This window comes from Bos taurus, chromosome 2 (assembly GCF_002263795.3).
Source record: "Bos taurus isolate L1 Dominette 01449 registration number 42190680 breed Hereford chromosome 2, ARS-UCD2.0, whole genome shotgun sequence".
In the NCBI taxonomy this organism is placed as follows: Eukaryota; Metazoa; Chordata; class Mammalia; order Artiodactyla; family Bovidae; genus Bos; species Bos taurus.
The window spans coordinates 80591587-80602283 of record NC_037329.1 but is presented as its reverse complement, the minus strand read 5'-3'; positions in this window follow the sequence as shown (position 1 = coordinate 80602283).

Below are 10697 nucleotides of genomic sequence, written 5' to 3'. Positions count from 1 at the left end.
GTGCCATGTTCTTTGACAGCATCAAAATATGCAAATATAGCCTTTTTAATGGTGATTTTCATTTTGTTACTGTCATTTAACTAAAAAACAACTGATGATGTTTCAACTTATCATTTACAACAGTGAAGTTACTGGATTGATATTTACACTCAGAGCAGATGACACAGAAACAAATATGTTTGAACTACCATCCGCACCATGTCGATTTCTTCCTTAAAGGCACAGTAGAGTTGTTGAAGTTCAGCCTTAGTGGGAAAATCAGATTTGGGGCCAGAGGTGGCACATTACTACCCAAGGAAAAAAAAAGGATAAGTGAGGGCTGCTGAATTTTGGAGATGCGCTGAGAGGAAGAGTAGGAGCAGAAGAATGGACTGTGAAGTCTGCAACTTCACAGGAATCGCTCCATTTTTGGCAATAAAAGCTCTCTTTGCTTTTTGGCCCTCCATCTCCCATACTGCCCACTTGGCTCCTTGCCTCATTGCCTACCTCTCCTTGCAGCCTCTGCTCAGTATTACACAGCTTCTCCATCTGTTGCTGGTTGCCAACCTGCTGCTTAGAAAACCCCAGAATACTCCGCGCTGAATTACGTGGGCGTGGCCCCTTTCACAGCTATTTGAACTCAGCGAGGCAGGCAGCTGGGTGGGAGGAAAGCTGGAGAGCAGAGCTTCGCTGGGGCAAGATGCCTAGCAAGGCTGATTCTTAAAGGTGGGGATTAGCTCAGAAGTCGCTAGAAGATGTCATGTAGGAAGCTTCTGTCATTCCAAAATAATGAGAAACTGAAGAGGAGAACTCCTCTTAATGAGCCAGTGGATAAAGAATTGAAAAGAAGGAGAGTTTTCTCCTAGTTTGACCTAAGTAAAGACGCCAAACAATTCATTAAGCTCTGCTCTGCTTGAATTCCTGATGCTGGGAAAGCCAGACCTCATCTTCATAGGTAGAAAAAGGAGGTTTCTTTGAGGTCTCTCTACCCTCCCCACACACACTTTCTACTCAGCTTGTCTCCATTCATGTACCCTATTACCAGGCAATAATAATGATAATAATAGTTAACATTAATTGGGCACTTAGTCTTTGACATAACTGGTGTTAAGCTCTTATTGCTGAATAGTTTCTATTTGCTCTTCAGAGCCACTCTGTGGATGTCCTCACCCACTTCTGTGTCTTTCTCAGTGCCCTAGGAGGCGGACCATTCCGGACTGCATCTTCAGGCTCCCTTGCCTTTTGACTTCTAGAGCGGTTGAGGTTACATGCACAAGTCACTAGCAGCAGCTCAGTGGGAGGGAGAACAATGAGAGCAGGGTATTATATCTCCTTGCCTCATCACAGCAGATTGGCTGTGTTCCCCCATGGAAAACTCTAACCAGCAACCATCTCCTGTAGCTACGGATTCCTCCTCTTGTCCCTTCAGGCCTATTGGTGACAATTGTTTCAGCATCCCATGTTCCTTTCCTTAGCCCTGCCTATCCCTTTGTGAACATTCTCTTTATTAAATTCTTCTCAATTACTTGGATTGGGTGTGCCACTCATTCCCTGCTGGGACCCTCTGATGCACATGCCAGAATCCTCTTAACAACACTTTGATGTAGGTATCCTTTTGTAGGTGGAGAAACTAGGACTTAAACTGCTTTAGAACTTTCTCCAGGTCATGTATCTGGTGAACACAATGACCAAAAGGCAAACCCAGCCTTCTGCCTCTAAACCAGTACCCAATATTGGCAATATGATCAACTCCAACTTCATATTTTCTTTGTACTATTCTATATTGCCCTTATCATTGCAAAACCATAAATTCTTGCTTAGACTATTGCAAACTCTTACAACCCTATGGCATTATGGAATATTTACTTGGTTTCACCTAACAGAAAATAATTCAGGTTAGCATAAGAAAAAAAAAATAATAAATTTAAGTTGCTGTGGGAAGCCTCAAATAGCACCCATTATCTCCACCTCCTGGTATTTACATCCTTGTATAACCCCTTCCCCCTGAGTGTCAACTAGATTTATTAACTTCAAATAGATTAGCAGAGGCATCATCCTGCCAACAAAGGTCCATATAGTCAAAGCTATGGTTTTTCCAGTAGTCACGTATGGATGTGAGAGTTGGACCATAAAGAAGGCAGAGCACCGAAGAATTGATGCTTTCTCTGTGGTGCTGGAGAATACCCTTGAGAGTCCCTTGGACTGCAAGGAGATCAAGCTAGTCAATCCTGAAGGAAATCAATCCTGAATATTCATTGGAAGGACTGATGTTGAAGCTCAAACTCCAATACTTTGGCCACCTGATGTGAAGAACTGACTCACTTGAAAAGACCCTGATGCTAGAAAAGATTGAAGGCGGGAGGAAAAGGGGATGACAGAGGATGAGATGGTTGGATGGCATCACTGACTCAATTGACATGAGGTTGAGCAAACTCCAGCAATTGGTGATGGACAGGGAAGCCTGGCATGCTGCAGTCCATGGGGTTACAAAGAGTCGGACACGACTGAGTGACTGAACTGAACTGATGAGAAGAGCCTACTTGTTGGAAAATACCCTGATGCTGGGAAAGATTGAGGGCAGGAGAATGGGAAACAGAGGATGAGATGATTGGATGGTATCATCAACTCAATGGACATGAGTTTGAGCAAACTCCAGGAGATAATGAAGGACAGGAAAGCCTGGAGTGCTGCAGTCCATGGGATCAGGTCACAAAGAGTTGGACATGACTAAGTGACTGAACAACAAAAATAGATTATGGCAGAAGTGATGCGATGGCAAAAGATTACGTTATTTTTTTATGGTGTCTATCATAGATATTTTCTCTTATCCTTTTGTGCATCACTCTCTCTGGGAACAACCAGTTACTCTGAGAAAAGGCCTAATAACAAAGAGAGGCCTTCCAATAGCCACAAGACTGACTCAGAAGTTGATCATCCCCAGCTGATCCTTCAGACAACTGCAACCCCATCCAATACTTGACTGTAGGTTTGTGAGAGACTCTGAACCAGAATCTCTCAGCTAAGTGGCTCCCAGATCTTGACCCACAAAACCTGAGTAAATGAAATGTTTGTTATTTTCAGCTACCACATTTTGTATTGTATTATTATAATGCGTTATGCAATAATAAATTAGAATTTGAATGTGAAAGTGGCTCCAAAGGAAGAGAATGTCAAAGCTCAGTCAGTTCAGTTGCTCAACCATATCCGACTCTTTGCGACCCCATGAATCGCAGCATGCCAGGCCTCCCTGTCCATCACCAACTCCTGGAGTTCACTCAGACTCACGTCCATCGAGTCAGTGATGCCATCCAGCCATCTCATCCTCTGTCGTCCCCTTCTCCTCCTGGCCCCAATCCCTCCCAGCATCAGAGTCTTTTCCAATGAGTCAACTCTTCGCATGAGGTGGCCAAAGTACTGGAGTTTCAGCTTTAGCATCATTCCTTCCAAAGAAATCCCAGGGCTGATCTCTTTCACAATGGACTGGCTGGATCTCCTTGCAGTCCAAGGGACTCTCAAGAGTCTTCTCCAACACCACAGTTCAAAAGCATCAATTCTTTGGCACTCAGCCTCTTCACAGTCCAATTCTCACATCCATACATGACCACAGGAAAAACCATAGCCTTGACTAGACGAACCTTTGTTAGCAAAGTAATGTCTCTGCTTTTCAATATGCTATCTAGGTTGGTCATAACTTTTCTTCCAAGGAGTAAGCGTCTTTTAATTTCATGGCTGCAGTCACCATCTGCAGTGATTTTGGAGCCCAGAAAAATAAAGTCTGCCACTGTTTCCACTGTTTCCCCATCTATTTCCCATAAAGTGATGGGACCAGAGCTTCATCTTCTGAATGCTGAGCTTTAAGCCAACTTTTTCACTCTCCACTTTCACTTTCATCAAGAGGTTTTTGAGTTCCTCTTCACTTTCTGCCCTAAGGGTGGTGTCATCTGCATATCTGAGGTTATGGATATTTCTCCCGGCAATCTTGATTCCAGCGTGTGCTTCTTCCAGCCCACTGTTTCTCATGATCTACTCTGCATAGAAGTTAAATACACAGGGTGACAATATACAGCCTTGACCTACTCCTTTTCCTATTTGGAACCAGTCTGTTGTTACATGTCCCATTCTAACTGTTGCTTCCTGACCTGCATATAGGTTCCTCAAGAGGCAGGTCAGGTGGTTTGGTATTCCCATCTCTTTCAGAGTTTTCCACAGTTTATTGTGATCCACACAGTCAAAGGCTTTGGCATAGTCAATAAAGCAGAAATTGATGTTTTTCTGGAACTCTCTTCCTTTTTCGATGATCCAGCGGATGTTGGCAATTTGATCTCTGGTTCCTCTGCCTTTTCTAAAACCAGCTTGAACATCAGGAAGTTCACGATTCATGTATTGCTGAAGCCTGGCTTGGAGAATTTTGAGCATTACTTTACTAGTGTGTGAGATGAGTGCAATTGTGCAGTAGTTTGAGCATTCTTTGGCATTGCCTTTCCTTGGGATTGGAATAAAAACTGACCTTTTCCAGTCCTGTGGCCACTGCTGAGTTTTCCACATTTGCTGGAATATTGAGTGCAGCACTTTCACAGCATCATCTTTCAGGATTTGAAATAGCTCAACTGGAATTTTATCACCTCCACTAGCTTTGTTCATAGTGATGCGTTCTAAGGCCCACTTGACTTCACATTCCAGGATGTCTGGCTCTAGGTCAGTGATCACACCACTGTGATTATCTTGGTCGTGAAGATCTTTTTTGTACAGTTCTTCTGTGTATTCCTGCCACCTTTTCTTAATACCGTCTGCTTCTGTTAGATCCATACCATTTCTGTCCTTTATCGAGCCCATCTTTGAGTGAAATGTTCCCTTGGTATCTCTAATTTTCTTGAAGAGATCTCTAGTCTTTCCCATTCTATTGTTTTTCTCTATTTCTTTGCATTGATCGCTGAGGAAGGCTTTCTTATCTCTTCTTGCTATTCTTTGGAACTCTGCATTCAGATGCTTATTTTTTTCCTTTTCTCCTTTGCTTTTCACTTCTCTTCTTTTCACAGCTATTTGTAAGGCCTCCCCAGACAGCCATTTTGCTTTTTTGCATTTCTTTTCCATGGGGATGGTCTTGATCCCTGTCTCCTATACAATGTCATGAATCTCTATCCATAGTTCATCAGGCACTCTGTCTATCAGATCTAGTCCCTTAAATCTATTTCTCACTTCCACTGTATAAACATAAGGGATTTGATTCAGGTCATACCTGAATGGTCTAGTGGTTTTCCCTACTTTCTTCAATTTACATCTGAATTTGGCAATAAGGAGTTCATGATCTGAGCAATAGTCAACTCCTCGTCTTGATTTTGCTGACTGTATAGAGCTTTTCCATCTTTTTTTTTTTCCTTTTTTTTTTAATTTTATTTTATTTTTAAACTTTACATAATTGTATTAGTTTTGCCAAACATCAAAATGAATCCATCACAGGTATACATGTGCTCCCCCTCCCGAACCCTCCTCCCTCCTCCCTCCCCATACCATCCCTCCAGGTCGTCCCAGTGCACCAGCCCCAAGCATCCTGTATCGTGCATTGCTTTTCCATCTTTTGCTGCAAAAAATATAATCAATCTGATTTCAGTGTTGACCATCTGGTGATGTCCATGTGTACAGTCTTCTCTTGTGTTGTTGGAAGAGGGTGTTTGCTATGACCAGTGCATTTTCTTGGCAAAACTCTATTAGTCGTTGCCCTGCTTCCTTCCATATTCCAAGGCCAAATTTGCCTGTTACTCCAGGTGTTTCTTGACTTCCTACTTTTGCAATGTCAAAGCTAAGTTATCTGAATTGGTTCTGGCTTCTGGGAATTCTGTAGGCAAGTTGGACTGTGGAAATGAAGCAGTGATTGTGTAGCACACACATACCACTGCTGATCTGCTGGCTCACCCAGTGCCCATTGGCATGAGGCAGTGGCCAGATCTGCCACTGCTCCATCTTCCCCTGCAGCTTCCCCTTCACCTTCTCTGAATCCTGGGCCAGAAGTCTGTGCTCAGTTCACAGCCTTATGGAGACTGCTTAACCAGATCCTGCAACTGTGTAAGGTCAAATACCATGAATTTGATACATTTAACAAAACATAAATTTTCACCAAAAAAGCCTATGAAAGTCAGGAACCAGGGTAGTCAGCAGCAACAGTGTGTTGAAGTACTTTCTCCAGCTCCACCCTAAACCCAACTTTAAGCTACCAGCTTCCCCTCTTAGGGCTCCCAATCCAAGATTTCATACTCTTGAAAGATTATCTAATTGATCTGGTGTGGATCAGCTATCCTCTCCTTGACTAATAACTTGGGGGTTGGGAGTATTACATGATACAAAACACATAGAAGAAAAGATCAGGGCTAGTGTCCAACAGACCACTATATCTTTCCAAAGGTCTCTCTATCCTCAGTCTTTCTTCTCTGACTTGCCTTACCCACTGGGGTCATAACCTCCTACCAAGGACTCAGCGTTTATCTCAACAGGGTCTAAACCTACCATTTAAAGTTCAGCTAATTCATCAAAGTGGTCTGTAATCCACAGCTGATAGGCACAGGCTGCTTTGAAACCCCATAAAGCTGCATGTGCACACAATTCATAACAGTATCCAATTGGCCTTTTATTATCATTACTTATAGGCTTAAAAGTAGAGTTAAGCTTTTAAATGTGTTATACAGTTGTCTCATTTTTATTTAGTAACACTCACTGCCACCACACTTTGGCCAGGGTACCATAAGAAGAAAGGCTACCTGGAGATGCTTTGTGACATTATAAATAGAGAAATATAATTTTTTTTTAGATTCCCATCCTTTCACTATCAGTAATGTTTGTTCTCCTAGTGAGTGACTGCCTGATAAGAAAGGAGCTGTAAGACTCTAATAATGTTCTTGCCAAATAAGGGCAAGAGCAGCTGTAGTAATGAGAAAGTCTTAAGATATCTCTGCAGGCACCGAGAGCCTTTGTTTAAAAGGAGTTATTAGGTACACAGATGGGAACACTGTACATCTGCTTAAATGTGTACAATACGCTTGTAAACTTGTGCTAAAAGAATGCTCACTAAATGGTATTGTCCTTTGCTTCATATTTTTAAAAATATCTCATAGGTATTTAAATTATAAAAATAAAAATGAGGCAATCTGGTAATTGGGGTGACGAATCTCAATTTTTTTGTGCATGAGAATCATCTAAAGAAGTTGTTTGGATAAAAGGGCTGAGCTCTGGACCCATAAACTCAGATTCAGGTGATCCAGGATGGACCTGGGAATTTAAATATTTAGTAAGCACCCCCAGGTGACTCTGATGAACGATATATGCCTTGAAATAATTGTAAAAACTGAAGTAAACCCAGAATTTAAGCCAGTCAGTTCTTGGCTGAATAAACACCAAAACAACAATGACAATAAAAACCCCTTCTAATTCTTGTGAACCCAAGCACATTACCTAGCCATGTGGTAGTCCAAAAGGAATTACTTCTGACATGGGGGCTTGCACTGACACAAGGTCAAACAAGAAAAGAAAACCTGAGGAAGGAGAAAATGTCAAAATGAGCATGAGTGCCCCTCACCCTGAGTTTCTGAGTATCTTGACAGTAAGTCTTGTGCAGCTCAGCGATAGCTGAGGAAAAGTGTTCTAAATGCTAGTCAAATAAGAAAAAAGGACCATTTTTGTTTTAAGAAACAGTTTCTGTTTAGAATGCTTAGAAAATGAGCCCATAATAATATCCTTTTATTTATACCAACTCCATAGATTTGGTTGCATTTAGGAAGATGTTATCAAAAAACTTCCCATAAGATCTGTAGCCCTGTTGCTTTTGCTGGGTGTCAGGTGCAATTTAACCTCCTTTATGTTCTCAGCAGAGGAGTGAGACACTGTGATCTCCATGCGTTGCTTCCTCCTTTTGTTCTTCCACAGCTTCAGTGCCAGGTACTTCTTAAAAACCCTGCAGTTAGCACAACTGACCTATCTGTTTTGCCCAAACTCACCCTGAGGGTGACCGGCTTTCAATAGCTCTTTGGGTATCAAGGATGATGGACTGGCAAAGAATGCCAGAGCAGAGCTGGTTAAGTTAAATGATGACGCAGGTTCAACTGACCAGGGTTGATGGCCAAGTGTAAAGGGAAACTCAGGGATTCAGGTCAGGGGGTGAAAGATAAGACAGAGACGTGGTCAGGAGCAGGGTCAGAGGCCAAGAGCTCCATACTGAGTAAACAGGCCTTTGGAAGAAGTGTGAATTCTTGTTCCACTAGAGACAAAAAAATGAACAAGTAGTTCTATAATCAGAAAGTCAAGATCAGTTACTGGAGGCATTAAAAGGCAGCAAGACAAAAAATGAAACCCTCCACATTCGTCAGGTGCTAGATCCAAGGAGTCAGGAAAAGAGTGCCTAGGGGTCCTTCTCTTTCTGATGAACAGGGCAATGTTTCCCAAAGTGAGGTCTTTGGATAACAGACTCCCTCCAGAGTACCGGTAAAAAATGCAGTCATGCAACTCTACCAAGGTGTACTACCTGAGTCTCTAAAAGGGTGGCTGGCTCTATGTTCATTGTTGTTGTTCAGTCGCTCAGTCGTGTCTGACTCTTAGCCACTCCATGGACTGCAGCACACCATGCTTCCCTGTCCTTCACCATCTCCCGTAGCTTGTTCAAACTCATGTCCATTGAGTCGGTGATGCTTTCCAACCATTTCATCCTCTGTCATCCCCTTCTCCTCCTGTCTTCAGTCTTTCCCAGAATCAGGGTCTTTTCCAGTGAGTCAGTTCTTCACATCAGGTGACCAAAGTATTGGAGCTTCATCTTCAGTATCAGTTCTTCAAATGAATATTCAGGATTGATTTCTTTTAGGATTGACTGGTTTGATCTTTTTGCAGTCCAAGGGACTCTCAAGAGTCTTCTCCAACACCACAGTTCAAAATCATCAGTTCTTTGGCTCTCAGCTTTCTTTACAGTCCAACTGTCACATCCATACATGACTACTGGGAAAACCATAGCTTTGACTATATGGACATTTGTTGGCAGGATGATGTCTCTGTTTTTTAATGTACTGTCTAGGTTTGTCATAGCTTTTCTTCCAAGGAGCAAGCATCTTTTAATCTCATGGTTGCAGTCACCATCTGCAGCCTGTCACTGTTTCCACTGTTTCCCCATCTACTTGCCATGAAGTGATGGGACCAGAAGCCATGAACTTTGTTTTTTGAATGTTGAGTTTTAAGCCAGTTTTTTCACTCTCCTCTTTTACTTTCATCAAAAGGCTCTTTAGTTCCTCTTTGCTTTCTGCCATAAGGGTGGTGGCATCTGAATATCTAAGGTTATTGATATTTCTCCTGGCAATCTTGAGGCCAGCTTGTATTTCATCCAGCCCAGCATTTCACATGATGTACTCTGCATAGAAGTTGAATAAGCAGGGTGACAATATACAGCTTTGATGCACTCCTTTCTCAATTTGGAATCAGTCCATTGTTCCATGTCTGGTTCTAAATGTTGCTTCTTGACCTGCATACAGGCTTCTCAGGAGGCAGGTAAGGTGGTCTGGTATTCCCATCTGTGTGTTCAGAGAACCAACAAGTAAGTGGCTTACACACTAAGCTTCATTCTATTCTCCTCCTCCACCTCTCCCATACCATTTAATACAATAGAAGTCAGTGCATTTATCACAGGACTCTCATCTAGTTCCTGTGAAACATATTGAATCTAGCAGAGTGAAGGTTCTCACAAGGATGTAGACTGTTCAGTGACTGTTTCTTATAGAACAAAAGAGTTCTGGTCAGTAAAACAGTTTTGGTCAGTAAAACAGGACCAAAACAGTACAGGCCAATGGTATCAAAATGTCTAGAAAGATACACTTCCGGAATATATTATTTTCTTACCAGAGTAGGAAAGCATTACTATACTGGTCTCTTGGATTAATGTAGCAACTCTCCCCTGATGAACTATAAGCTGTTCTATGAGAATAGGTGTAAAAATAAGACAAGAGAAAGTAAACAGAGTTGTCCAAAGTGGATATTAACTACTCATAAAGGAAGGAAGGAATGGAGTCCAGTTCTCCTCATCCTCATCAGGTTATTTCTGTAGCCTACATCAAGTGTAGGACACTGCAAAAAACACTCATGGAAGATCCCCATATTGCTTTCTGTAATTTGAATGGAAAATGAGACATGCAGCAACACAGAAAACAAAATAATATTCACTATCTATGTGTAGCTCATCTACTAAAGGCAAACAACAAATAAATAGACATATGTTCAATAAACAATGTGAAAGAAGGGAAAGAATTTGTAATGGCAGTTTTCCCACAAATTGTTTTGCAAAGTGATAATAACATTACCAAATCACTTATACTGAGTTCTCAAGTGGTGCATACACAGCCATCAGCCCCTACAAGAATGGCAGCCAAGTCACACTGCTAGACCTGAGGCCAAAGACAATTACTGGAAATACAATTAACCCCTCCTTTCCTCCTTCTGCACATGTGTGGCTTTTGAGTCTTGTCCCTGGATAAACAAAACTCTACTTGGACTTCCCACCAATGAAAAATTTCACACTTACTTAAATTCATGGAAGACTGTGAGTACTTTCAAGTTAAAGTAACCTTGCAAGTCTTACAATTCTGTCATTCTTAAAGGAGTTCCTATTAAGTCTTAAATGCTTCAGAGATTAAAAGGGTATATTAATGTTATTAGAGACTTGAGATAAAATGCCATGCCTTGCAGGGTATCTTAGCACT